The sequence below is a fragment of the Coturnix japonica genome, chromosome 1 (genome assembly GCF_054131305.1).
Source record: "Coturnix japonica strain WE chromosome 1, WE-NBRP24, whole genome shotgun sequence".
NCBI lineage: Eukaryota > Metazoa > Chordata > Aves > Galliformes > Phasianidae > Coturnix > Coturnix japonica.
Window position 1 is genome coordinate 110773775 of NC_140663.1, and position 26279 is coordinate 110800053.

At 46.3% G+C, this 26279-nt stretch overlaps 1 protein-coding gene across 1 annotated transcript in view; it reads right to left on the reverse strand.

Annotated features, from left to right (window-relative positions):
• Nucleotides 1–11309, reverse strand: part of RAI2 (retinoic acid induced 2) — a 30882-nt gene extending 19573 nt beyond the window's left edge. Inside the window, exon 1 of the mRNA XM_015886042.3 lies at nucleotides 11054–11309. The gene's annotated coding sequence lies outside the window, so the exon portion shown is untranslated. The remainder of the gene's footprint in view (nucleotides 1–11053) is intronic.
• Nucleotides 11310–26279: the final 14970 nt, after the last annotated feature.

The following is a 26279-nucleotide window of genomic DNA, read 5'->3' on the forward strand; positions in this document are numbered from 1 at the left end:
AGAACGTCCCCCAATGTACCTCCACATGGATGTGACAAAAACTTTGAATATCTCCCTGTGCCTCTTCTATCTCCCTGCCAAAGGGCAAGAACACTCCTCTGCCTCTGAGGAGCACACTGATGGTGAGCAGATCAAAGACAGCAAGGAAGTACAGGAGCTCAGTGATGGCAGACATACAGAAAGCCTGCACAGACATTACAGAAGCATGGCACGCACATGGCTGCATGCAGCTGGTGCTGGCTGCACGACAGCACAGAACCAGGCACCAGCTCACACTGCTGGAAATGGCAGCCACAGGAGTGCTGGTGCCAAGCAGCAGGCAAATATAGCACAACTCCTGCAAAAGAGCTGCACCTGGGCATCATGAGATGTGAGGTATTCATTGTTATTTATCTCCTCTTGGCAGAGCTCTTGAGGATGCTGATAGTAAGGCTACAAATACATGCACACTCAGGGGCTCAGAGCCCTTAAGCATCAGCCTTACAGCTATTGTGTTACTACCAGTGTATACGTCCCTGATTCAGGAAAGGTTTTAGTACATTCTTAAACACTACTGACTTCAGAAAGACATAAGGATCTCCTTAACTTTCATTATGTGCTTAAGTGTCTTTTCTCTATAGATCTGCTTTCCTGCATTAGAAATTTAATGCACACTAGCCATTTGTTTTATAGTTACCCGGATAATATGTCTTTCCTTTCCAAGTGCAGTACTGGGCTACTTACATGGTAGGGTGTTATTTGTTACACATGTATGGACAGAAACCAGGGAAGGCTGGGTTTTCAGTTGGCCACCTGAAGAATCATAGAATGGCTGATGCTGGCAGGCACCTCTGTATCCATCAGGCCCAGCCCCTGCCCCAGCAGCACACCCAGAGCAGGGTGCCAGGCCCATGGCCAGGTGGCTCTTGGAGATCTCCAAGGAGGAGATCTCTGAGCAGCCATGCGTACTCCATCACCTAAACATGGACACAGACAATGCCAGGCTGCTGATTTTGCTGCACACTGCAATGCTATTCACGTGCTCCCAAATTTTGGCCCACTAAATAAATCATCAGTGGACAGCTACAGCACGACACTTAAAGTAAGGCGAGGAATTGCCAATGACCTATAGCACTGAACTTTATCATCCTGTTTTCTGCATTTATACTTAAAATGCAGCTATGGGGAACAGGCATCTTGTGAAATAACAGATGCCAGCCTCACAACACATACGCAGCATTAATTCAGAGGACTGTGCTGAATTAGGAAGCTAAATGCCCACTTCTGCTCCCACAAGCCAGTCTCAAACAGACCTGGTCTTTGCTGCTGTTCTGCCACTGTCCTTCCTCCCAGCCTCCCCCACCTGCAGCAACGTGCTGATCTCATCCTTCACTCTCTGGAGCTTAACTTGAATAGTCCAAACCACTAATTGTTTAAGGCCTTTATTTCAGCATGTATTTAAAATAATCCAAGAGAACAGCACACCATCGTGGTCTTAGATCTATTGTCAATGGTGACACAGATTATTCCCTTCATTTTCTGAAGGGGTGCTGTCAAATGCTGTTCCAGGCTACAGGCCAAAACCTACCCCCAGCCCATGTGCTCCGCTCCCACTGGCACCAGTGGCATCTCCATCACGGACTGACAGCAGTAAATGGGCAGAGATGCGCTGGCTGCTCCAAAAGCACGATCTATGTGCTGAATAATTCATTTTAAACTGTTGCACAGATGTCAAAATGTTATTGCTGATTTCTAGCCAGCAGAATGGTGGTACTGCTGCTCCCAATGCAAGTGTGTTGCTCTCAGTGACACTACTGACAATCTGAGGGATATCTCAGCTTGACAGAAAATCCTGGGGTGCAAAGCCCATATGGGAACATAAAACTAAATTCTCAAATGCTCGTCATACGTCACCTTTTGCTCTCCTTACTAAGAGCTTCCTGTGGACAGAGCCACCACCTCCAAAAATTTCAGGAAAGTAGGCTGCAACCATACATGGTTCTATATGTACATGGTGTCCACCATCAGTTCAACCCACAAGATTTTCTACACAGTTCCACAGAAAGCCCGCAAGAACAAACAGCTTGAGTCACAGCCAGGTTTGGGCAGCAAAAACCAAACCAAACTGGGATCTCTGACAGGAGCCCCAACAGCGACTGGACCCCTGCAGCACAGGTGCAGCTCTGCAAGGGATGCACTGGCTAGAAAGTGCCATTAAATGTGCTTCTCCATGTCAGCTGCTCTATGTGGAAACAGACCTCATCTTAATGAGTTCTAATTTGTTTTAAATCCATAGGTTTCTTTTTAATAATTAACAGTCCCCATCGTTCAGCAAAGCCATTCCTTACCCCTGACTACTCGCTATTAGGAATTAATTCATGGTGAAATATTGTTATAAGGTGGAAAGCAACCGACATAATTCAAGTTTTAATTAAAATATATACATATCACACAAAGCAAGACCACTGGTTGGAACCATAATTGAATAAGCAGAAAAAAAACTCCACCAAACCCAAGGCTCACTGCATACTCCCCCCAGTCACCCATTTTGTTCTTTTTATGCTATTTGAATTCTTATAATTAGTTTCCCTTACTGGATGCCCTATGCCTAGGACAAATATAACATTTACTCTGCAATTCCAGGAACTACAGAATTCATCGGCGTCATTACAGCGAGCATTACACACGCTCACACGCTGGGGTCCAGGAACTACAATTAACACATTAAGAAATAATAACTGCCAAGGGAGCAGCTGAAGATAAACAGCATGTAGCTGATGTAGCAAGAATTCAGGTTGGAAAAGGGCTGTCTCTTGGGTCGCAAGAGGAGAGAAATCGAAGCTCCGTGCAGCACTGCACCACCATTTAGCTAAGAAATCCCCAAAACAGGTTGAACAGCAGCTCACGTGTTCACTCCTTGAAATTCAATTTCACTGAAAGTATTGCTGGCTCGAAACTGGATTTCTAAGGAAACCAAAGGCTTGCATTTACAAAGAAATAATAATTGCATCCAAATTGAAAGTTTAAGCTGGAGAGGGTTTTTTGCTGGTCGAATAATTGTCCTGAAGCGCTGTGGACTGTTGTTGGCTTTTTGTTCTGTTTGTTAACAGAAGCCAGAAATATTTACTGAAAGGCTTTTTTCCCCCTTGTTGAAATCTACTTTGATGATTGGTCTGTTTGTTTGTTGAAATGAAGGGAAAAAAAAAAAAAACAACCCAAACAAACCATTTTTGAAATTTGTTCCAAGTATTACCAATGAGGAAATATCTTTAAAATTCCACAGTCTTTTATTTAAAGCTTCCAGGCTTCAAGGGCTGAGCAAATACAATGGCAAGACCGTGCCCACCGTTGGATGGTGTGGGGATTTACAGCTTTGCTGTGGTTGAAAGATGCCATGGAACACACTGCTCCTTTTGGGTACAAGTCCTGAGCTTTGCCATTGCTTTCAGCTTGGACCAACAGAAGACCTCAATACTTTACTATTTGCGAAGATTGGAAGCCAATGGGAATGGTGGCACAAAGAGGACTTGAGGATGGCTTTGTCTCACCTCTCTCCCACCCCCAGGCTGAGAAAACTCAACCACAGCAATGCCATCACCACCCCCTTCCTAAATTCACCCATAGCCCTGGAGGAAGGGGAGACACACATATGAAGGTACCACCAGCAGCCATATATAACCCAACGTGTGGAGGAGAGTGGCAGCTCCCCTCAAGCTGGGGAGATGCATGCACCCATCCCAGTGGGTGATTGTGAAAAGCACTGATCCCCAGCGCCTCCCCAAAGCATCTCTCATCAGTCATATAAGACATTTCAGCAAATAACATGGCACTTTGTAAAAACATAATTGTTTTTATTTTCCAATTTTCCATGTTTTGTGTAGAGTGCTGCTGTGTTCGAGTGAACTCAATAAAAGCATAAACAGTAAGCACCATCTGGAGAACATTCTTCCAGCATGCTGAGAAATAGCAGCCGCCTGTGCTCTACCTGCTATAAATAAATGTCATTAAAAAATGTCCAAAAAAATTGTTTGCTCTAATTTGATGGAACTGCAGCCAGATAAAATTTTTGCTTTGTCCTGTGCTAGGGTACCTGCCATCTGCACGATGGAAAATGAAACTGCAAATGTTTGCTTCCGAGCCCTTAGAGTTAGTATCAGTATTGCTAGCAGAGCATCAATCCTACGCATTATTCTAATGAAGGCACTGGAAGCTGCAGCCTGGGAGTAACACATGAGCAAGCTATTCGAAACCCGATTGTTCTTCAGCTGTATCAGGTTCACACCACGGTGATACCGCTGAATCTGCCAGCAAGAGGATGGGTGGAATTATTCTTGCTCTACATCAGCAGCATTAACAGTTCGAAGGGGGGAAAAAAAAAGAAAAATAAATGTCTGTAATTTCTTTTCAGCCTCGCACAAATCCACTCCACCCTCCCTCCCTGCAGAAAAAACACAGACGAAGTTGGCTGCGGGGTTGTGATGAGGCTCTGCGAAGGGTCAGCGTTGGCTGTGTTTGTTTAATCACTGCAATTAGAGCTATGCAAATAATGAAATTGTTTGCTACAGTGGCCAGGCTGAAAGAGAAATCAACATAAAACACAAAGAAATGTTTACGTTGAGCAACTGAAGGACTGTATTTTTATTTTTTCCTTCTTCTTGATAAAACAAAACAAAAAAATAAGCGTGTTGTTTGTTCCACTCGGAAGGCAGCAAGGCCTTGAAGGAATCAATTCAGCTTGAAATGCGAAATACGTTTTCACAGTGGAACCAAGCGCTTGAGCAGTTCACATTCTCCTCCTCTTTTTGTTCTTTTTTTTTTGTCAGAACCTGGGAAAAACAATTTCATCACCCCAAAAGGAGATGCTTAAGGTGACTTCTTATGAGCAGGGAGGGAATTTAAAACAGGAGCTGGGTCCCTCAAAGAATGGAGTGGCCATAATTCCCAAGATATGGTGCATCTCATCCTAGGTCCTAAATCTAATTTCAGAACAAGAGTGGGAACGATGGATACAAATCAGATTTGGTCCTCCTGGCAAGCTATACTGCTTTCTCCAGCATCACAGTTGTTGCACGTTGGTTCCTTCCATACAGCAGCTCCCACAGTGCCCTGTTCTCACTGAAGCAGAGGACCCATTCCCACTGTAACCTGTGTTTTGATTTGGGAAGGACTTTGTCTGCCAGTAGCTGTGTGGATGCAGATGAGAGCACAGTCCCTTTTCCCTGGTGAAGCCGTCATCTCAAACACAGCAAGGGCAGGAAATGGTAGCGTGGTTACGGTTCACATGAGCCATATTTTCCTAATATAAATATTTTAGCTAGATTTATTTAGAGAGTTCATTCACATTAGTTTAATGAGAGGCTCAGCAGAGTACCTAGACCATCTGGAAGCAAAGACCACTAATTTTTGTAAGGGTGAGGATCTTCCTGAACCACTAAGGCTTTCTCAGACATCGGGATGTCAGGTGGACAGAGCGTACATGTGCATCTGTGTCTGTCTGGGGGGAGGGTGATTCTTTGTTTTGTTTTTGCCTTTGGTCAAATTCAAACAATATGCAGTAACAAGAACTAAATGTCATTTTCCTCCCATCCATCTTAATTTGGCATCCATTTTAAAGCTTACCTTTGACCTTTTAAAATGTTAATACACTTAAGCAGATATAAAAACCACACAGCTCCTGGAAAAATTAATCACAGCCATATCATAATGTTAGTCTGAAAACGTAACATCGGTTGTTTTCCTCCATAATTTTAAGAAACGTTTGTCAAATTCAGCAGCAGTAACTACACTGCAATTAGCTATTATTTCCTTTTCAAACAAGTACCCATGTTGAATGCTACAGCAAAATCCTATCAGCATAACCAGAGCAACTTGCTACAAATTTGTGTTGTCTGGTAACTGCCTAGAACCATAGGAAAGGTCCTGAAGAGGACCTTGATAAGTTGTCTGAGCCATCCTTCTGCCCCCGGGCAAGATTCAACCACATCTAAACCATTCTTGACAGGAAACCTTACTTAGACTTTCTCTAAGCAGCAGCCTCAAACAGAACAGGAAAATTTATTTGCACAAATCAAATCACATAAAAATAAGATAACTATGAAAATAATCCACATGAGTGCGTTACATCTACTAATACAAAATACAAGAAGGCAATCCTTCTGTAACTGAAGAGTTCAAAACAGGAAGCTCTAATAGAAACACCCCCTTCCTTTTTAAACATAAGAGAACCTCAGCTCCCTGGAAGTTCAGTGGCACCTCTCCTCAAGAAAAGCAGTTTCAGAAGCACCAAGCACTAAAGTATTTGTGCCTTTGTGCTTCAAAGCAAAGAGCTCTTCAGCCAGACCAGAAAGCAAATAGGAAGCAGGAGTGTTGACAAGCCTCTCCAGCAACCACAGCATGGCCAAGATGTCCAGAGCCCCTCCGTGATCAGCATTCCCCTCATCTTCCAACTTAACCATTTTGGGGTCAGCCGCCTTGTGGACAGGGGCTGGAGGCTGTGCTAAGTCCCTCCAGGCCATAGCCAGCTTTGTAACTACATGCTATGAATGTGAGGATTGTGGCCTACCGCAATGCTCTGCTTTCACTTTCTTTTTCTGTGGTATCTAGCGGCACTAGGGCTAGCCCCATCAGTGTCACGATTCTCTCAAGAAGACACGAAGTTACCATGACAGCCAGAACGTACCCTAAAACAAGTGATGGTATCACAAAAACACTACTGGGATGGCCCATGGCTGCTACCTGAGCATCTTAATAATAAATAAATAAATCACTTAAGGACTTAGATAGCAAATCCAAACCAGAGAGGGTAGTGCATCCTTTCAGTGAGCAGGGATGTAGCTCCTTAACGCTGCTTTCTTCCACCTACCAAAAATCCCTTCAGCTCCAGCACAACTGGAGCTCATCCAAGCAGCCTTCATTAAGCTGAATGGTTGCTTGATATAATGGCTGGATGAGATATGAGATACCGAGGTTGACACTGCGAACCCCATTAGAGCACAACATCCTCTGAGGCATCCCAGCATGACCCAACACAGGCAACGCCTTCACCACCACAAGGCTGCAAGGCCTCCGTGCCACCTTGCCACCCAACCAAGCTGCCTTCCCACCTCCAGGCCATCCATCACCAAAGCTGGAGGAGAGGGCTATTATTCTGGTGGCAATGCCTGGCTGCTTGGCTAGGAAAATCCTAACTGAAAAACAACACGTTGCCCTTCCTGTTTGCTTTGCAATGGCCTCGTGTGAGTCCAGCTCTACAGCAAGCCATCCATCACCAACCACCAGAAAGACGTGCATCAGAAACACAAAAATATTCTACACTTTATTTAGTTTTCCACATTTCTATTCTCGTTGCCCTTATGCATCATTCAGTTCAACGCTCCTCGATATCTTTCCTTCAACCAAAAGAACCACCTAACTATTCTTTTTAAACCAAGGACAATTTCATGCAGTACAGTCACATAAGCTTCCATAGACAATAAAACAAAAATATATACAACGAAGACACATTACTCACTTTGTCACTTCTTGACTCTGTATTTCTTGTTGCTGGAGTGCAACAGAATGCACACATGCAATTGCTGTGAGTATTTTATTCATCATTTTCTGATACTCACGGACCACAAGTTAAGTGACACTCCTCTAACTAATTAGTTTATTCACCAAGCATAGATGAATAACTGATGAGCTACAAAAAGTTGCTATTGTTCCGGTCGGTCACCAAATAACTAACTTGGCCATTCAACCAGAGAGAAGTTTTCTTCTCTGAAAGGTGACAAGTAGCTATGTAATGACTTCTATTATTTTCTCAATAAACTCGGAGAAAATAGGACACTGCAGTTAGGAAAACACAGAAAAGAGAAATTAGCTACTACTGTCATTAAGGATTCAGAGGCTGAAAAAGAACAGTTGGTGCAATGCAGCTGGAGTGCCTTATTGGAGCAAAGTGATTATTCTCTGTCCGTTAATGAATTATTTTTCACTGGAATGCAGGACCTGCACTCCTCCAAATAACCTGGCTTTGCCACCAAAATTGCACCGCTTGCCAGAGCACATGAGAGCCATTGTTCTCCTGGCCCTCCTGCTAGCCACCGTATTTCTGCTGCCTCTTTGTTTCCATGTCACAATAAAAGCAGAAACATAATTGAAAGGTTGGAGCAAACAAAGGTGTTGGAGGACAAACTGCTGTTCAGAACCAGCCTGCACTAACTGGATGTGGAAATGCAACCTCAGATGTCCAACAAGCCCAATGAAACTCACTAGGGTGGAGAGGTCAACCTGCTTCTTGGCCGTATTGCAGCATTGCTATGTGGCTGCTGTACATGTGGGCAGATCTGCTGGAAGATGGGAGGAAGCCAGAACTAGCTAGCAACGCTACATCGCTTGACAAAAAAGTGGCTCCTTCACAGGGTGGCCAAATTACAGGGCTGTTCAGTGCCCTGGGAAAGATGGCCAACACTGGAAAAAAGAGGAAATTCCAGGCGAGAACGGAGGAAGGTCAGTGGTGGTTCAAAGTCTACAACTTCTTACAAAGCTAGTTACCTCCTCTTTGAAACCTGGTGTCCTCTGAGATAATTCAGAAAGGCTTTGAGCAGAACAAAACAGAATGAAAAAGGAAAGGAAACCACCTTCTTTCTAAAGAAAGTATATAAAGGCTACCAAAATATCCCTGCAAATGCCATTTCTGGAGACGTGACCCAGGGCAGCCTGACCTCCAAGCGAAGCCATTCATGGCCAGCACCATGCATCCTCAACCTGCTCCTTCCACTCCAAGTAGAAAAGCCAGTGCTGCCCCAGATCATTTACCCACCCCAGCTTTGCAAGGAGACCACTCATCTGCTCTCTCCACAGCCCCCATTTAAGCCATGTGTCCTACAAGCAGACCTACAGGCATTGTCTCTAATGGTCTTTAAAGGTTTTTTCATGGAAAATTTAAGAATACATATACATTTTTTACTTGGCAGCTCGGGGGCACCCATCACATGTACTTGGCTACTGTAACAATCATGTGATTTATGTCAAAATAATTGGGGTTAAACTCTCTGCCACATCAAACTCTTCACATTTGGCCCCATCTCTAGGACCTAGAAACATCTGAAATGAATAAAGCCACGCATCACTTAACGGGATCTGGGCTTAATTAGGATCATTCTGTTTTTTATGGGAAGAACCTTGGTACCACCAGCTTCAGATGGCAAGTCCATCACTCACAAGATTGCCTTCTTTTTTCTCCTGCTGTTTGTTTTTTCAGTACCCGTATGAAAACATTTCCACCTCCACCAAGCTTTCTGTTGTTGTTGTTGTTCCACGAGTCCTCCCAGCAGCCGGATGACAACCGCTCCTTATCTTTGGCCGTCTTCCACGCTAAAATAAGAACCCTGCTGCTACGCCAAGGGAGCTGCGCCCTCCCACCTCCGCTGGCTGCTCCCCGCGCACAGCTGGCTGCGCAGCAACGCCCGCCCCAGGTGCCATTTTCTGGCTGCATCTCCCTCGCACTGTTGGGATCTACCCCCGAGCCACAGTTTTTATTTCCCAATCATGTGTGCCAGGGATGCTCCAAACCTAACAAACGCTACGCCTGGTCCTTACCACCTCGTGTCAAAGCTTTGGCGAGGCAATTAGTGGGGCAGGATGGGATTAGAGAGGGATGAAGGAAGCATAGAAGGGGTGGTGTGTTTGCACAGCATACAGCCTGGTGTGGGCAACCACGGGTTAAAAGGAGGGGTGCGGAGGCAGGGGAACGTGGGGTGCCGCGGTGCAAGAAGGCAGATTTTATTTGAAGAATTAGTTCTTCAAACAGGAGATCAGCCAAGCGCCTTTGTTACACTCGAGTGCATCTCTTCCCTGTAACACACGCTGCTGCAGGCTCTGCACAGCCAGCTGGCAGCAAATGCCAGCTGCACCGAGCGGTGGCACGCTTGGAGCTACCTGCACCTTATCACACACGCTTGGAGCTACCTGCACCTTATCACACTGACTGACAGAGCCGTTCACGTGCTGCAAGCACACATCGCATCCCCCCAGCTGCCCCAGGCAGCTCCGGCCGCTGCTTACGGGCGGGCACTCGATACGCCTCTCGAGTTAATTCCGGCGCTTATCCCCTCTTCAGATCGGGCTTCCTATCGCACAGTAAAAGAGACCCAGCGCCCCGCCGGGGCTCATCGCGGAGTGCCGTCTTCAGAGCGGCGGTGCTGGGCACAGCGGTACGGGGCAGCCGGGTCCCCAATAACCGCAGCCATCCGCAGCCGCTTGCAGCCAGGGGAAGCTTCTCCTAATTCCCCTACACACACTGGGAAGAGATAGGAACGCGCTGATTTTCCATCCCACACTAACGCCGTGCCCAAAACACTCCAATCAGCGGCGTATTTGTGGGGGAACCTTCACCTTACACGTTACTTCGCGAGCGATAAATGACGTGCAAGGTTGCTAGGAAAAAAAAAACAAAAACAACGCACTGAGATTTGCTCGCCGAGTTTAAATGGAAAATCCCTGAAGAATTCAGGGTAACAGCTCACCCTCCGCTCGTTAACAGCGGATCCCCGACAGACGACGCGTATATTTTAAGCCTCGCATCGGCGAGCGGTGCTGGAATACAGACTTCCAATGGGAAGAACACCCTCTATAAAGACCGGCCAAAAACCCCCAGCAGCAGCAGCAGCCCCCGAGTCGCGGGGCGGCACCGCTCTGCTCGGAGATGGGGCTCGGAGCCCGAGCGCAGGTGTCGGTCCGCGGCCAAGCCGGACAGCCCCGATGCCCGGCGGGCACCCGGCCGGCCCCCGCCCCGCACTGCGGGCGCTGCCCCGCGCTGTCACCGCCGCCCCCAGCTGCGGGCACAAAGCCGCCACCGTCGGCCCCGCACCGCACCGAGCCCCGGCGGCGCCCGGCCCGCAGCGCCCGCCCGGCGCCAACAGAAACAATGGTCACGGGCCGGAGCGGGACCGCAGCCCGAGGCACCGGGGCCGCCGCGACGCGCAGCGGGAGGGCCGCGGGAGCAGCACGGCCGCCGCCCCGCTCAACCTGTCACCCGCCGCCCGCCCGCGGCCGCCGCAGCTCGCCCCGCGCCCCGCCCCGCGGCACCTACCTCCGGCCGCCGGTGGAGGCTGCGGGAGCCCCGCGCCGGGCTCCGCTCCGCGCCCCGCCGCCGTCGCCTCCTCTGCCGCCGCGGCCAGGGCGCAGCCGACACCCCCCGCGCCAGCCCCGGCCGCCGCCCCGCGCCGGGGACGCGCGCCGTGCCCTGCCCTGCCCGGCCCTGCCCGGCCGCCGGCACCGCGTCCCGCGCCGCTCCCCAGCGGGCCGGGCGGGCAGGCGGGGCGGGACCGGGCGGGGAGGATCCGCCCACGATCGGCCGCGGAGGGAGGAGTGGGGCGGCGGGGCCGCGCATGCCCGCGGGGCGGCACCGTTAGAGGGAGGCAGGTGTGCGGGACAGTGGGGATGTGCGGTGTGAGGGAGCGCTGTCCGCCGAGCGAGGACATTTCCTGCTTGTTTGGGGGGTTCTTTTAATTCTTCCCTTTATTTCTCCCCTTCTCCACCCTTTATCTTCCCCTCTGTGCCTCCCCATTCCTCATCCCTATTTCCCTGTCACGTTGCAGGCTTTAAGCTGGATTTTTCCTCTTTAAAATGCTTTCTTTACTGTCATCTGTTTTTTTTCCCTTTGCAGTAGCTCATCAGAAGGTGCACTGCATTAAGCTAAATCCGTGCCTGGTATTACATCATGTGCCCTCAACCGAGTGCAGGAGATGATGGTCCTGGAGCATCTCCCCTGTGAGGAGAGACTAAGCGAACTGGGTCTGTTTAGCCTTGAGAAAAGAAGGCTGAGAGGGGACTTGATCCAGGTTTATAAATACCTGAGGTGTGGGAGCCGTAGTGGTGAGGCTGGTCTCTTTTCAGTAGTGCGTGGGGACAGGACTAGGGGTAATGGGATGAAACTACAGCATAGGAAGTTCCACACGAATGTGCACAAGAACTTCTTTACAGTGAGGGTGACGGAGCACTGGAACAGGCTGAATATATTCTCCTTCTCTGGAGATATTCATGACCCGCCTGGACGCCTACCTGTGTGACGTGGTGTAGGGAGCCTGCTTTGGCAGGGGGGTTGGACTCGATGATCTCTAGAGGTCCCTTCCAACCCCTACAATTCTGTGATTCTGTGATTCTGATGGTAATTCCGTCTGGATTGCCCTTGATATTAGCAAACTGCTCAAGATTTCCTCATGTGGTTTGGTGTGCATTGCAGAACCCTTGGTTGTTGATCAAACAGATGATGACTTAGGAAATAAGAAAGCGCATCCACTTGTGACATCCGAGGAATTACTAAAAGAAAAAGAAAATACTTAGTAGGTCATCAACCTCATCCATCTCCCCAAGGAAGGTAGGAGTAACCTGGCACTGCCCAACACCATCATGAATCTGACCATGGACTGTGTGATGTCGCTTGTAGGTGTAGATGCAGAACCATCGGTCTGTTGGCTTATACCTGTAGGTAAGGTGGTGGTGTTGGTGCTGAAGCTCTGACTGATATGAAAGCAGGATGGGCACATAGTGCACTGTGGAATTTGGATGCATCAAACCCTACTGGAAAACCATCATCACATATTGAGTCACTGAGGGGATGGTTGCAAACAAGTTTCTCTCACCCTTCTAAAATGTGACAGAAGTAATCAAATCTAGCTGTGGCCCGGGGACAGTGACCTTAATTTAAAATCAATCACAGATCCCTCTGTCAGTGATGGCTGATTGCCCTGCTCACATCTCAGGCCGATGCTGTGGCAGCCCTGCCATCCCCAGTGCTGTCACACAGCAGTTAGCGCTGTGTCACTTCCATGCTGGGGAGGTTGGCATTGTACAGCCTCAGGTGCATGGCAGGGCTCCTCGCTTGGTGCACTTGGAACTTGTGTGAGCTTCATTGTGAGGTCAGGTGGCTGAGAGAATGATGGAGAAAGAATTTGGGCTGTAGGTACTGCCCGTGCTGATGGGCTCTCACTATTTCCCTTTGCGAAGGATGCAAAGCATGCACCGCCATTCATCTTCCTTTTCTTTGATGCTGTGACAATGCTGTATGGCAGCAAAATAAATGCTGCCAGGTGTGGTTATTAATATGCCAATCCAGGTTACAAGCTTTAAATCAGATCCACAAATTCTGTGTAAGCACCCACATTGTAAGTGCTGGGTAAGGAGAGCTGATAAATGGGTGCACGTGTGCTGCCGTGAGCTTTCATTGCACAGCAAGGTGCTCATTGTATGCAAAATGGGGATTCTGAGCAGATGAGGGATTTCTAGAGGCGGAAGGAATTTTCTGTTTGTTTGGGGTTTTTTTTACTAATAATATATAGCGGGTAGGAAGCCTGTGCCTGGTCTAAATTGATCGCTAAGCAGCTTTAAAATTGTTCAAGGCATTATCTATTATAAGGAAGTTTATAAAGCTCCATCTCCATTATTTGAGTTTTCATGAGGTCATAATCCACTTGACCCTTGTGGTTTATTTCATCCCTATCGTCCCTCAGAGGAATTATAACCTTTACCATTACCACTTGCTAAATATATCAAGGGGTTTTAGTGACATTATAACAAATCACCAAGCTCAGCATTGTTGCTCGTAACGTGACCATAATACCTGCTGATTTTTGATTCCTTGCCTTTTTCTGAGGTCATCTGAAACCGAAGTGCAAGTTTCTTGGGTATTGTTTTGGGAATCAAACACTGAATAAACCCGGGAATATTGAAATAAAGCACCGTGGCTTCAGGTAATGCTTCTCTCACAATTATTTTTCTTTCTAATTTCTAATTGCACTATGATTTCTAATAAGTGCTCATTAGAAATCATAGTGCAGTTTGATTATCCTGAAAGCAAGTTCGGAGATGATCAAGGGTATCACAGGTAAGTCTAGCATGTCACTATATGTGGCTGTTTAAAGAGATAAAACACTGGGAAGATAATGAAAAGTGAGAATCTGGGACAGAAGTAACACATATAATTACGTTTCTCTCTGCAGGTCAGTCAGTTTCCCAGGTGGGTCCCATGTTGAGCCTGCACGAGATGTTTGTAAAGTTCTGTGTGGTCACTTAGGGACCAGCTGGGATCAGATCTTGGCCTCAGAACTACGTTGACAAGCCATACCTTGTAAAACTGCCACTGGGATCCTGACACCATTGGACTGGTCTGGGTGTGTGGCACCATCTCAGCTGATGTACAGCACAATGCCTCTGAACAGAAATTCCCATCTGATGAAAACCTGGAAATCTGTCATTGGGGAGAGAAGGAAGGGTACTCTGCCTTTGTCCTGCAGACCTTTTTACTGTGGTCAGCAGGGCCATTGGGGTACACTTTAACATCCCCCACCAAGCCACAGGCTTCACGTCTCCAGCATATTAATTTACGTCCGTGCTAGTCACTCTTTTCAACCTTTATGGTCAGTGGAGAGAAATAGGCACTTTTAGGACGCAATCCATTTGACCTTTCTTACACATCTACTTTAGGAAGAGATAAATCACTCCCCCAAAGTGTCTGCATTTTTCTGTTGACCACAGAGGGTTTGGAGGGTGATTTGTTCAGTCAGGTATTAACATTAAAGTCTGTGTCTGTACCATTAGGTGAATCCCAGCGTGGTTTACTGCCCGACAATGACTGAAGTGCTTCCCAAAGAATTTTATTCATGTATCTTGAGCATGCAAAAAAACCATATATTTTGTTCTTTTACAGCCTGTATGTTTGAGAAGCATTGCTTTAGCAAGGTCTCTCCATTTTGTGTCTGAGTTGGTCATGTTGATGTTCTGTTTGGAACTGTCTTCAGCTACCAACTGGGAAATTGGCAATTTCTGTACTTTTTCACCCTGTAGCTTTCACCAAATATTTGTCTGATTTAATTTACAGGTATAGGAAGGGCACATTTTCCAGCAAGGGAATGAATACAGCATTAGCAACATCTCTTATCACTGTATACAGCCAGAAATCAAAGTTGAATGTGCATACGTTTTTTGGGTGTTTTTGTTTGTTTGTTTGTTTGTTTGTTTTTGTTGAGTTTTTATCACAGGACAAGGTTTTAAATAATACTAGTAATGAAAGATCTGTATAACTGTACTGCCATAAGCACATTAAGACAGTGTACAGTACATCTCAGAAAAGGCCCAAGGCTCAGATGTCTATCTCTATGTTCTTGTATTCCCAACAAGCAGTGAATAATGCATTAGTTTTGCTTCAAGCATCCTATTTTGAATATGCTTTGGCCAGAATTATTAGCTTTCATGTAATGTGTATTGTTAACAGAGGTCACGCTCTGTGCCCATCCAATGCGATCTGCAGACGTGCCCCCGTACGGCATACAGGAAGGCTTTAGTAGGAATTCTCCTTGTTGGTTGTCCCCACAGGATCCCCTAAGATTTAAAGATTGGAGGTCCAGATCCAGCTGAAAGCGGTGGGAACCTCCTTCCAAACACCACGGCTCATTGGCTCAGGCCCAAAATATTTAACAAAGCTGAAGGAGGGAACATTTACATTGCACTGACATGGGAGGACTGCTGCTTTCTCTCTACCATCCTGAGACCAGCCATCTCTATGCCTGGACACACTACTGACTGTGCTGAGAACATCCAAAGCCAACTCCCTGGAGCCATCCTGCGGATGGCTAAGGAGAGAGTACTCTGAAAAGATCCTTCCCTAAGGACAGCTTAGTGAGGGCCACCAGCACCCCAGGACTGGCTCTAGTCATTAAGAGCAGAGCTGAGCCTGAAGAGAGAACCTGCTCTTGGTTGCTGTAAAGCTGTTGTGCTTTCTTCTGCCGCTGTGGTGGTCTAAAAAGTGAATTAGCTTGCAAAGAGCTATTAGGAGAATGCTATTTAAGATACAGGGTATAATTTGCAAAAGAGTAGGCGTTCACACATCCGCGTGTACACACACACAGGCACGCACATCCCGTATTTAAGTTTCCACAGCTACCGCTGGTGCAATGCAGCCAGCTGTTAAATCCAAAATAGCAACGAGAGTACATCATACGCCCTCCATATTACCATTTGAAAGGGACAGTTCCTTGGGAGGATGGGAATTTGACAGCATATGAATATGTCTGAGACTCTATTAGGCACTAATTCAGCAGGACTGGCTGAATGAGATGAAGAAGCAATGAGGAGGAGAGAATCTCTTCAAATTTGAGCTGATTGGTAATTTTGATGAAAGCCCTTTAGTCTCATTCACTGACTGTTAATTACCTCTGGAAATTAACATTTATTTTTCTCTTCAGGAAATGTTCAGCTGCCAGTATGGAAAGATAATTAAATTTTTCCACGGATGAAGGTGAAAGGAGGGTCCTTCTGGTCAGTGCACATTTTGGCTCTGGAGGCAGGTATGTTGTGACAGCTCCCCTTTGGAAAAGAGCAGTTACTGTTTGGGGATGATAAGTGTGTCCCTGTCTTCCTGGGCTGGGATGGCAAGCCAGGTGCTGTCAGTGGGGAAGGGAGGGTATAGAAGTGCTTTGAAAGAGGGGAGGGAAACAACAACGATGACTGGAATTAAAGAGTTTGGAAGTAAGTAAGGGGAAGCCTCTTGCTCCACCCAATGAGAATTAATTAACAATTCAGGACAAAAGTATCTCTACTTAAATCAAAGGGAAACCCTCAGCTTGGGCCCATCTATACAGCGTATCACAAAAGTTAATTGATTAAAAAAAAAGTGGTGACTTGAACCTCACATTCATAAACTGTTCATAAATTCAGCAGCTTCTCCTACCAGTTCTCATTTATTTGATCTTGGCTCAGCCTCAAAAGCTGCTTTTGTCAGCACTAATGATGGCCCTTCCACTGCTCAAGAGTTTATTTCCAATATCCACTATTATTCCGCCCACTCCCGCTGTGCAGAAAAGAAAAAGGAAAAAGAAAAGGAAAAAAAAAAAAAAGAAAAAAGAAAAAGAAAGAAAGAGCAATGTCCTAGGGAAACTCCTGTGCGTGTTTGCTATGGGCATTTGAGTTCCTGATTTGTAGCTGTGAAACCAAGCGTCTAGGCATAGCTGGTAAACTCAGACAGCATTATTAAAAGAAAGGAGTGCTCTATTCCTATTTTTTTCTTTTTATTTTTTTTCTTTTTCTGAAAGGAAATCTTTACATTAAGTTTTAATGACCAGTAAAATAGATGGGCAGTCCTTGGAAGCACAATAGATAGATCTCAGGCTGCCTGTGTGACACTTGCAGGGAAGAGATGAGGCAGTTCGGAAGGCAAATAGGTCAAACAGACCCAGCAGCTTTCCAGAATCAGCCTGGCAGTGAGCAAAGCACCACAAGAGAAGCCAGCTTGGTCAGCTGAAGCCACCCGGGCAGGCAGCTCCCAGGCTCACTCACTGCAGCACAAAGTGCAAAGCACAGCCCTTTGCTGACCCGGTTTGCTTTTGTTGGAGGAAATCCCAATTAACCACAGAGGCATGGGACACTGTGCATGAGGTTTAGCTGGCGGCAACACTGAAGGGTTTGGGGGGTTACACTTTGAAGTGTCTGTTCCAGATGATATAACATAGTCCTTTGTGGTCCTTCACAATTATCTCTATAAAGGGAGGAGGAAATACTACTTTGACCCAATGGCATATCTCCTACAGCTGACAGATTTTTACCTGTAGTCTTCTCTATAGTGTGTTTTGAGATCGATACACAAGGGCTTAACAGCCAGCCGGTGTTTGCTATACATTTGCATAAGCCGTAGTGTAGGAGCTTGCTGCCGGCCAACGGTGCCATCTTTTGCCTGCAATAAATTTGGAGATTAGTAATTTACTGTCTGTTCAGCTGAGTAAGTGTTGGGGAGGAGCACTGCAAATTATGAGGAAAGGCAGCAAGAAGCAAATAGAAGTGTTATGAACAGAGAAGATGGGATAGATCAGGGTAAGAAACTCATATGTAAGGACCGGCAGAGTGGCCAGTCTGAAAAAGAAAACAAAAACAACAACAAAAAAAGAGATTTGACTACAGGGGTTAACCAACATAAACCCCTTTTTGTATGCTTTAAAAAGATGTTACCATGTGAAACAAATATATGTTTTTCCAAAGAAAAACATGTAGTGTCTCAGTTAGGTTTTTATGAATGTCTTCTGTTTCTTTCCCAGCTAAATCTGCTTATGTTTGACTCAATTCTACAAGTTGCTTCTTCAAAACAGCATTTTTTTTTTTTTGACAAATGCATTATTCACCAGAAACATTCTCCCAGCTTTACTAGAAAATAAATAAATAAAAATTCAATGGACTGGAAAGAGGCCAACAGTTTTTGGTTCAGGCCTTGTAAAGCAGCAAATAAACATTTTCCACATGCTTTAGGAGAGCAAATAGTTCCTTGGTTCTCCATAGTCTCTGTAGAAGAAAGGACATTTGGAGAAATGTGTGGTTAGATTTGTTTCACTGTCCGTAGAAGGGCAAGGTAAGCTCCTTCAGGGTGGGGGTCAGGGAAAGGGGCTGCACCACAGGGCGGTGGGCATGGAACGGGATGCACAGGGCTGTGGGCACGGCCCCCAGTGCTGGAGTTCAAGGAGCGTCTGGACAGCGCTCTCAGACATAGGGTTTGGTTTGGGTGGTGCTGTGTGGAGCCAGGGGTTGGACTCCACGATCCTTGTGGGTCCCTTCCAACTTGGGATATTCTGTGATTCTGTGGATCTATGATTCCCTCAACCTCTGGTGTGGCCATTGGGCTGTTCTTCTCTTGTATGGCACACAGCTTCAAGTGCCCAGAATTACAATAGGAAGATAAGTAAAAAAATTACACAAGCAAAAGAAATGAACACACATAAATTAAACCGGGAATGTGGGGGATAGCTGAGATAATTCTGTCATATTTAAACTTGCTTTTAGCTTGTGTGCCTTCAGCTAGTCATATTACATAGCAGATAGCAGCATAGAGGTGCCCTGATAACCAGTGTCATAGTGAATGTAGTTTTAAGGCTGATGCAGCTAAAATGCTGTGTTTGAAGTCTAATGATGGGCAAGAGAGACAATGCCCATTAGACGTGTTAGATGAGCAGTGTATCCAGTTCCTAAAAATAACATTATTTTTAATGCATGGCAGAATTTGCCTGCAGTGCTCTCTTTTGAACTAGAAAGAAGAATCCAGAGATTCTTGCATATAGACACATGTATACATGCAATTATATACATGTATGTCAATGTTAGCACTGAATAAACGATTCAAAACTGGATCAGATACACATGCATGCTATTATATCTACTTCTTGCTGCAACTTTCTTTTCACTGCGCAGAAATGTTCACCATATCACATGCCCCCTCTTTGCAGTATTACCTGCCCTTCCTGAATCAGACACCGTACTTCTACAAAGCTCAGGGAGCCAGCAAATGAGTAATAGTAGGTGCCTGGCATCCCGTGTCATCATGATTCCACACGACATCATTTTATGATGCAAATGCACTCTGATCTCAATAGCATGCAATATATCAAACGTGTAATGTATGCAAAAATGATAAGGGAGGAGGTAAATAAATTTGTTATGATTTTAATGATATACAATTTAAATGTCACTTTTGCTAAGCAATTAGGGTCTGAAGAGAATGACCTTTGCACAGAACCCACATTGTCCTGAGGCATATTTCTCCTCCATGCATTTATTACTGCTATGCGTGGTAAGGGGTAGCTGGTACAACACAAGCCCACCATTTGTGCTAGGGCTCTTTCAGACTGAGGCCCACAGTGAAAGTGATAAGTGATAAGGCAGCCCTGTGATGTATCCAAGTCCCCAGAGAGAAGCGATGCCCTGCAAAGGGAGGCAGCAGCCTTCCACCTCCTGTACCTCTGCTGGCAGTGCTGACAGATTGAGTGTGTGAGCTACCTATACCTCCAAGGCTGTAAACTGCACAAAGCATTATCTTTACAGCTGAGGGATTTTAGTATGCGGTAAAACGCAGTTGCTGGTGGGAAATATTAACATACAGAACTCTGTTTTGACAAGGAAGAACATTACAATAATATAGTAACAGGCTAAGTCTACCTTCCAACTGTGCCGTTGTAAGCACTTCCATGAGGATTGGCTATCGTGTGGCATCTGCTAGTTCATAAACAGCATCATGCGTGGTGAGAAGGAGCAATGGGCTATACGCAACCATCTTCCCTCTTCAGTATTTTTTCTTTAATATTTATAACAAGTTGATGTAAATGGAAGCTGTCAGGGACCCTGCTGGAGCTCCCTCATGGTGGGTGCTGAGGGTGACGGTGGCAAGGCCAGTCCTGGCAAGGCAGATGCAGTCAGCCCCTGTATCTAATCCATTCTTGGTTTTATGGCTGGAAAGGCGTTGGGCAGATGGCTAATATTTTCTTTCACTATCAGCCTCTGTTGGATTGAGACCAATGATGTAAACACAAATAGCTCTGGCTCTCGGTCACTCAAGCCTCCTGCCATCAGCGCTCCTAGCCAGGGCGGTATCATTTCCATGAGCTAAGGAAGTGGGCATGAGCGAGTAAAGTGAATTGATTCACCACACAAGCTGGAGAACTGCTCTCTTGAACTGAGAGTGCTGAATGTGGCCATTGCTAACTCATGTCTGAGAAGCCTCAGCATGTGTTCACTATGTGCTGGTTGTTTGGGGGCTTTGTGGGGTGGGAGAGGTGCTGGAGCACACATGGCAACGTGCTTTAAGCCATCTGGCATTCTGGAGCCACATACAGAGCTTCTGCGGTGCAGACATGCTGACTGGTTGAAGTCCAAAGCTGATGGTCTGCTTATGTCTGATGCACTGCTATTTGCGAGCCCACCTTGGGCTGATTCGGGTGAATCCAAGGGGAGGTTCGAATAACCAATTAACGGCTTAATAAGTGCTTTGTGTTGTTTCTATCAGTTGGTAGATCCCATGGTTCAGGCACTCTTGATATTTCTTGCTCTGTTTTGGTATGACAATGCATATATCTCTGGGGTCTGTGGAGATACTGGGAGTATCTGCCAGGAACCACACTGTTGTTTTGTTTTGTTTTTTCCATTCACAGAACAGAAAAAGAGTATAACAGAATAGAGGAGGAATGTTTAGATCCAAAAATGTTACTGCCCAGACGTAGATGTTTAAAATTTCAGCTTTCAGAAAATATCCTATTCTAGAAGGGAAGAAACTCATGGCATCGTTATTTACAAGTCCTATGGGGAGTGGCTGAAGGAATCAGGGCTGTTCAGTCTGAAGAAGAGGGTGATCAGGGGAGGCCTTATTCCTTTCTACAACTGCTTGAGGGGAGGTTGTGATGAGGTGGGGGCTGGCCTTTTCTCCCAGGTAACAGTGAGAGGATGAGAGGGAATGACTTTAAGCTGCACCAGAGGAGGCTTGGGTTGGATATTAGGAAAACTTTACTCCCAGAAAAAGCAGTGAGGCAGTGGCACAGGCTGCCAGGGAAGGGATGGAGTCACTATTGCTGGAGTTGAGCAAGAAACATGTGGGTGTGGCATAGAGGAGCAAGATTAGTGGGCATGGTGTGATGGGCTGGTGGCTGGACTACGTGATCTTACAGGTCTTTTCCAACCTTAATGATTCTATGATTCTGTTCCCAGTCCTTAAACCATAGAAGTCTGTACTGTTCATAGGAAAAGCAGCCCCTCTAATCTCCAGCTGCATGTTATACCTCTGCAACATGTGTAGGTAAGCAGCACTCCTGTATATCATTGGAGAGGAACTTAGTTGTCTTGTCTTTCCAAAGTATTTCTACTCATTTGTTTAATATGCCATATGTGCCAGGTCCTCTCTTTTTGGCTGGTTCGCCATCCCAAATTCTTGTGCATGGTGTTGAAGCAATGATGGCATTACCCTGGCTCTTGCTGTATCTGGAGCCTGCGCACGCCTGCTGTAGAACAGGGGATTCAGACAGGAGTGGAGAATGAAAGCATTTACAGTTCTCTGCATCATGCTTTAAAATTGATTCTGAAGTATTGTTACAAATTAATGTCATGCTGCCATACATGTTTCGATAATCAGTGAAAAGAGAAAGAAACAGTTCATAGGGCGTAAAAGAACAGGGAGACTGTTAAAAGAGAAAGCATGTAAATTATAAGGAGAGGTGTACAGTACTCTTATTTAAAGTACTGGGTCTGGAAGGCCTGAAGAGGAGTAGGTTCTCATGTGATTCTGCAGAGATATGTTTTGTACTGTAGCTGCAATCTAGCTCATACTGCCTTTCAGAGGTAACATTAATTGGGTGAATGCTATTAATGAAGCCTAACTCACCCTTACGCTTCTGCAAGCCTGGCATTTGCTTCCTGTTTGAATCAGAAATCTCTAGGAGCATGGGCCTTTAAAAAAGCTGTGCTCACAATCCTTCCCCCGCTGGTGATTTTTCTCAGGCCCTCGCGCTCGCACTGTGCTGCTGCTGCAATCGCTGGGAGACAATTGGAGGTTATTTTTAGACTGCCTGCTCTGCAGCGCTGACATTTGTAGGTTAGGCGTACCAGTTGCTGGCTGCTGCCTCTATCTTCCCTAAATATTTCCCTTCCAACAGCTGGATGCCCCCCTCTTCCCTCCCTGGTCTTTCCCTGCAAGTATCAAAGTATAAATCCACGTTACGTCTGTCAGTGTTTTTGGTTGAGCAGAGCTAGAGGTGTCATTTGAAAGGCACAGTCAGCTCATGTCCTTCCATGCAGCAGGAAAATCCCAGCACAGCACACATCAGATCAGTGCATAAGGAGCTCGGCATGCTCTGGGTTCCCTCAGGGTGTGCAGGAAACCTTGTGTGGGCCTTACTGCTGCCTTCACCCTACCACGGGTAGCAGCCATGAGGAGGATGCAGAAAAGACAGAAGGTTTTTGGGGTATGACAGTGTGCTGCCATTTGTCCCTGTGGCTAAGCCTCTGCACTTGGCAGCACTGCAGCTGAGAGCGCTGAGCCTTCAGCTCCCTGGACCTGCTGGGGTTTGAGTGAGTGCAACGACCTGCTAAGCCAGGGTGGGAGAGATGGCTGCTAAAATCAGAGTTCTACAGCAGATTAGATTACGAAACCACCATTAACCTACTCTGTGTTGTAATCTCAAATCCTTCTAAAATACTTGGCGTGCAGCGGTACAAACATTATTTTCCATTTTCAATTAAGGCCAAATAGAAATCCTTTTTCCAGTCAACCTCTTTCTTTTCCCAGTGCTTTTGGCAGAGTAGTTTTTAAATGAATATCTTCATGCAGATTGTAGCATTAATAAATCCAGGCAGATAATCTTGCAGGGCACAATCCATTTCCTCCATCAGGGACCTCATGTGGGCCTTGAGCCAGGTAAAACCCCTGTGCAGCCTGGTGAGATCCAGCCTCATCTGCTGCACAGGGACAGAGCTCTGCTGCCCTTCCCAGTGCTGGGGCAGCATTGCACACTTCTCTTCCCTAACTATGACAACATGTATTCCCAGCATGGGACACCTCCAAAATCTTCCAAAGAGCTGAACTAAGAATCACAGAATCGCAGAATCGTTAAGGTTGGGAAAGACTTGTAACATCATCTAGTCCAACCATCAGCCCATCACCACTGAGCCCACTAACCATGTCCCTCTGTGCCGCAGTCACTGCCCTGTTGCTGGACCTGAACTTCTTTCCACACTTTCCATGTATCCCAGCAACATGGAGTGTCTGGGAGACATCTGGCTGATCCTTTATGCCCTTGCTGAGCACAGCTGAGGATGTCTCACCAGGAACAATTGCAGTTCTCATTGCATTAAAGAGAAACTTGCACCAAGACCCTGCAGCTGGAGGCAGGGCTATGGGAGGCAGGGCTATGGGTGGCAAGGCTATGGGTGGCAGAAGGGTAAGGCCATGACTGGGCCCCTCCTGACCAGGGGTGGCCATTCAGAAACAGGGAGCAGTTTCCAGCAAAGTCTGGCTGGACCATGTGTCCTGGCACACACTCATGGAAGCCTCTAGTTGCTGTTGCTCTTCCATTTTGGAAATATTCACAATCAAGAAGTGGTGCTGTGCCTAAGTCTAAGGCCATCTCCTGTTCATATGCACACTGGAGATATGAGCCCAGCAGTGAGAAACGAGCAGCCCTTCTTCATTTTTCCAGTGGTAAACAGGATTGTACAAAAACACACCTGTTGTCTTATTTCCCAGCAGTTTTCATCCTGGTGCTGGAGACCCTGCAAGGACACCAAAGCATCCTCTCTTTCCAGCAGCAAAATAATATCACAGGTTCATTCATCCTTCTTGTTGCCCAGAAACAAATCCTCTGAAAAATCAGACCCTAAAAGCAGCTAACTGAAAATCATCAGCTGAATTTAAAAAAGAGGAAAACGTGTTAACCAATTAATTAACTGATTGATGTTACTTTGGTGGTTCTCACCCCACAGACAGCATCAGGTCAGCAAAATGTGCTTTCAAAAGAAATGATGCTAATTAAATACATGATAGAGCAGCCCATGTAATAATTAGCAAGGGATAAAATGTCCGTTCTGCCCATTAATTGGGATTGTTTTTTTTTTGCCGGACCTGCAGCTGGTTTGTATTTCTGTTTGTCTTTGTCTCCCTGAACCTTAGGCTACCTAAAAAGATCTTCACTAAACGTAATGTCCACATCCCCCCGGTTTCAAAAGCAGCAGAAACCCGAGATGCAGCCAGCATTCATTTTCTATTATGCAAATGTAACTTCACAGTATGACACATCTGTAAGGTTTCATTTGGCTCCCCCCTGGCACAGTAAGCATCTGCAGCTTTAATGCCTTTGATATACTGTTTTTGATTAGATTAAAGCTGATATTTATAGTAATTTCGGTAATGTCATTAGCTGTCACTGGAGTATCCTCCAATATTTTGTTTCCTCCATATGTTTTGCAGAAGGGATAATGAAATTTGACTGTCCTGCAGCCCGGGCATTGTTTGGGAGCACGGCTGCCTGGGATCAGTTGCTACTTGTCAATTGGAAGTGGTGACAACAAGCGTGCCCTCTGCACTGTTCAGTGCCTGTCCTCCTCTGTCCTTCCAGAAGTTGTCTTCCCTGCAAAATGGCTGGATGGCACAGTACTTCTTCAGACATCCTTTTTGATACCCATTTCATTGGTCCATTCACTGCAAGCAGACCCACAGAAATCAAGAAAGCTGCTGAAATGAGAACTTGCAAAAGCTGTCAAGGAGATAATTCACAGAATCATACAATCATGAAGGCTGGAAAAGACCTCTAAGATTGTCTAGTCCAACCACTGATCCATCACCCTGTGCCCACCGAGCACATCCCTCAGTACCACATCTACACAGTTCTTGGACACCTCTGCGGATGGTGACTCCACCACCTCCCTGGGCAGCTTGTGCCACTGCATCACTGCTCTTTCTGAAAAGAAATGTTTCCAATTGATTTCAATTGCACCCAATTTCAATTGCACCCAATTGAGCTTCCTCTGGCGTAACTTGAGGCTGTTCCCTCTCATCCTATCACTGTTACCTGGGAGAAGAGGCCAACCCCCATCTCACCACAGCCTCCTTTCAGGAGTTGTAGAGAGTGATAAGGTCTTGCCTGAGCCTCCTCTTCTCCAGACTGAACAATCCCAGTTCCTTCAGCCACTTCCTGTAAGATTTGTGCTCCAGACCCCTCAAAGCTTTGTTGCCCTTTGGACATGCACCGGGGCTTCATTCATTCAGTCCTTTTCTTTGTGCCTCATTTCTGCCAGGAGAAGGTCCACTATGCCCAAGAGAGGAGGGGCTGGTGGGATTGAGGGAGGGTGGGCAGGGGAGGAAGACTTGGGAAGAGGGACTGCAGACCAGCAGGGTATTTAGCTGTGCCGGGGAATGCAATGACAGGCAATAAATACATACAGTTTAACAGTTTAAACAAAGGTGGGGAATTATTTATGGTAGGACAGTGAGTGTTGGCCAAGGGTCAAGGAAAGGAAAACTTAGTTTAGATTTCTGGGAGGAGAAAATATTGGGTACATAGCATTATATAGTACATAGAGGTGGAGGCACTGTTCTGGCAGGCAGCTCAGTACCACACAGTCGCTTGCTACTTGCCTCCCAGTGAGATGGAGAAGAGAATTGATGTGTTACCAGTATTGTTTTTCTTCTAAAGTGAAAATGCATCATCATACCAGACACTATGAATTAAAAACCCTCTATCCCAGCTGAAGCCAGGACAGATGTAGCATATCTCTATGTGCATGTCTGATCTGAAAGGTCTCAGGTAGGAGGGAGATAATGACAGCACTGGAAGTGGGAGAGGGACTTTGGGCACACTGCTGAGGGATTTTTCTCTTCCCTTTCTGCTCTGAGCCTCATCAAGCAGAGCACAGATGCATCTCTCTGAAGTGGCTGCATGTCATTACTGGTGGGATTAAATAATCCAGTTTTGGAGATGGTTCTGGCTTCAGGTATCTTTAAGGTGCAAACCCACCATGTTATTTGAAAG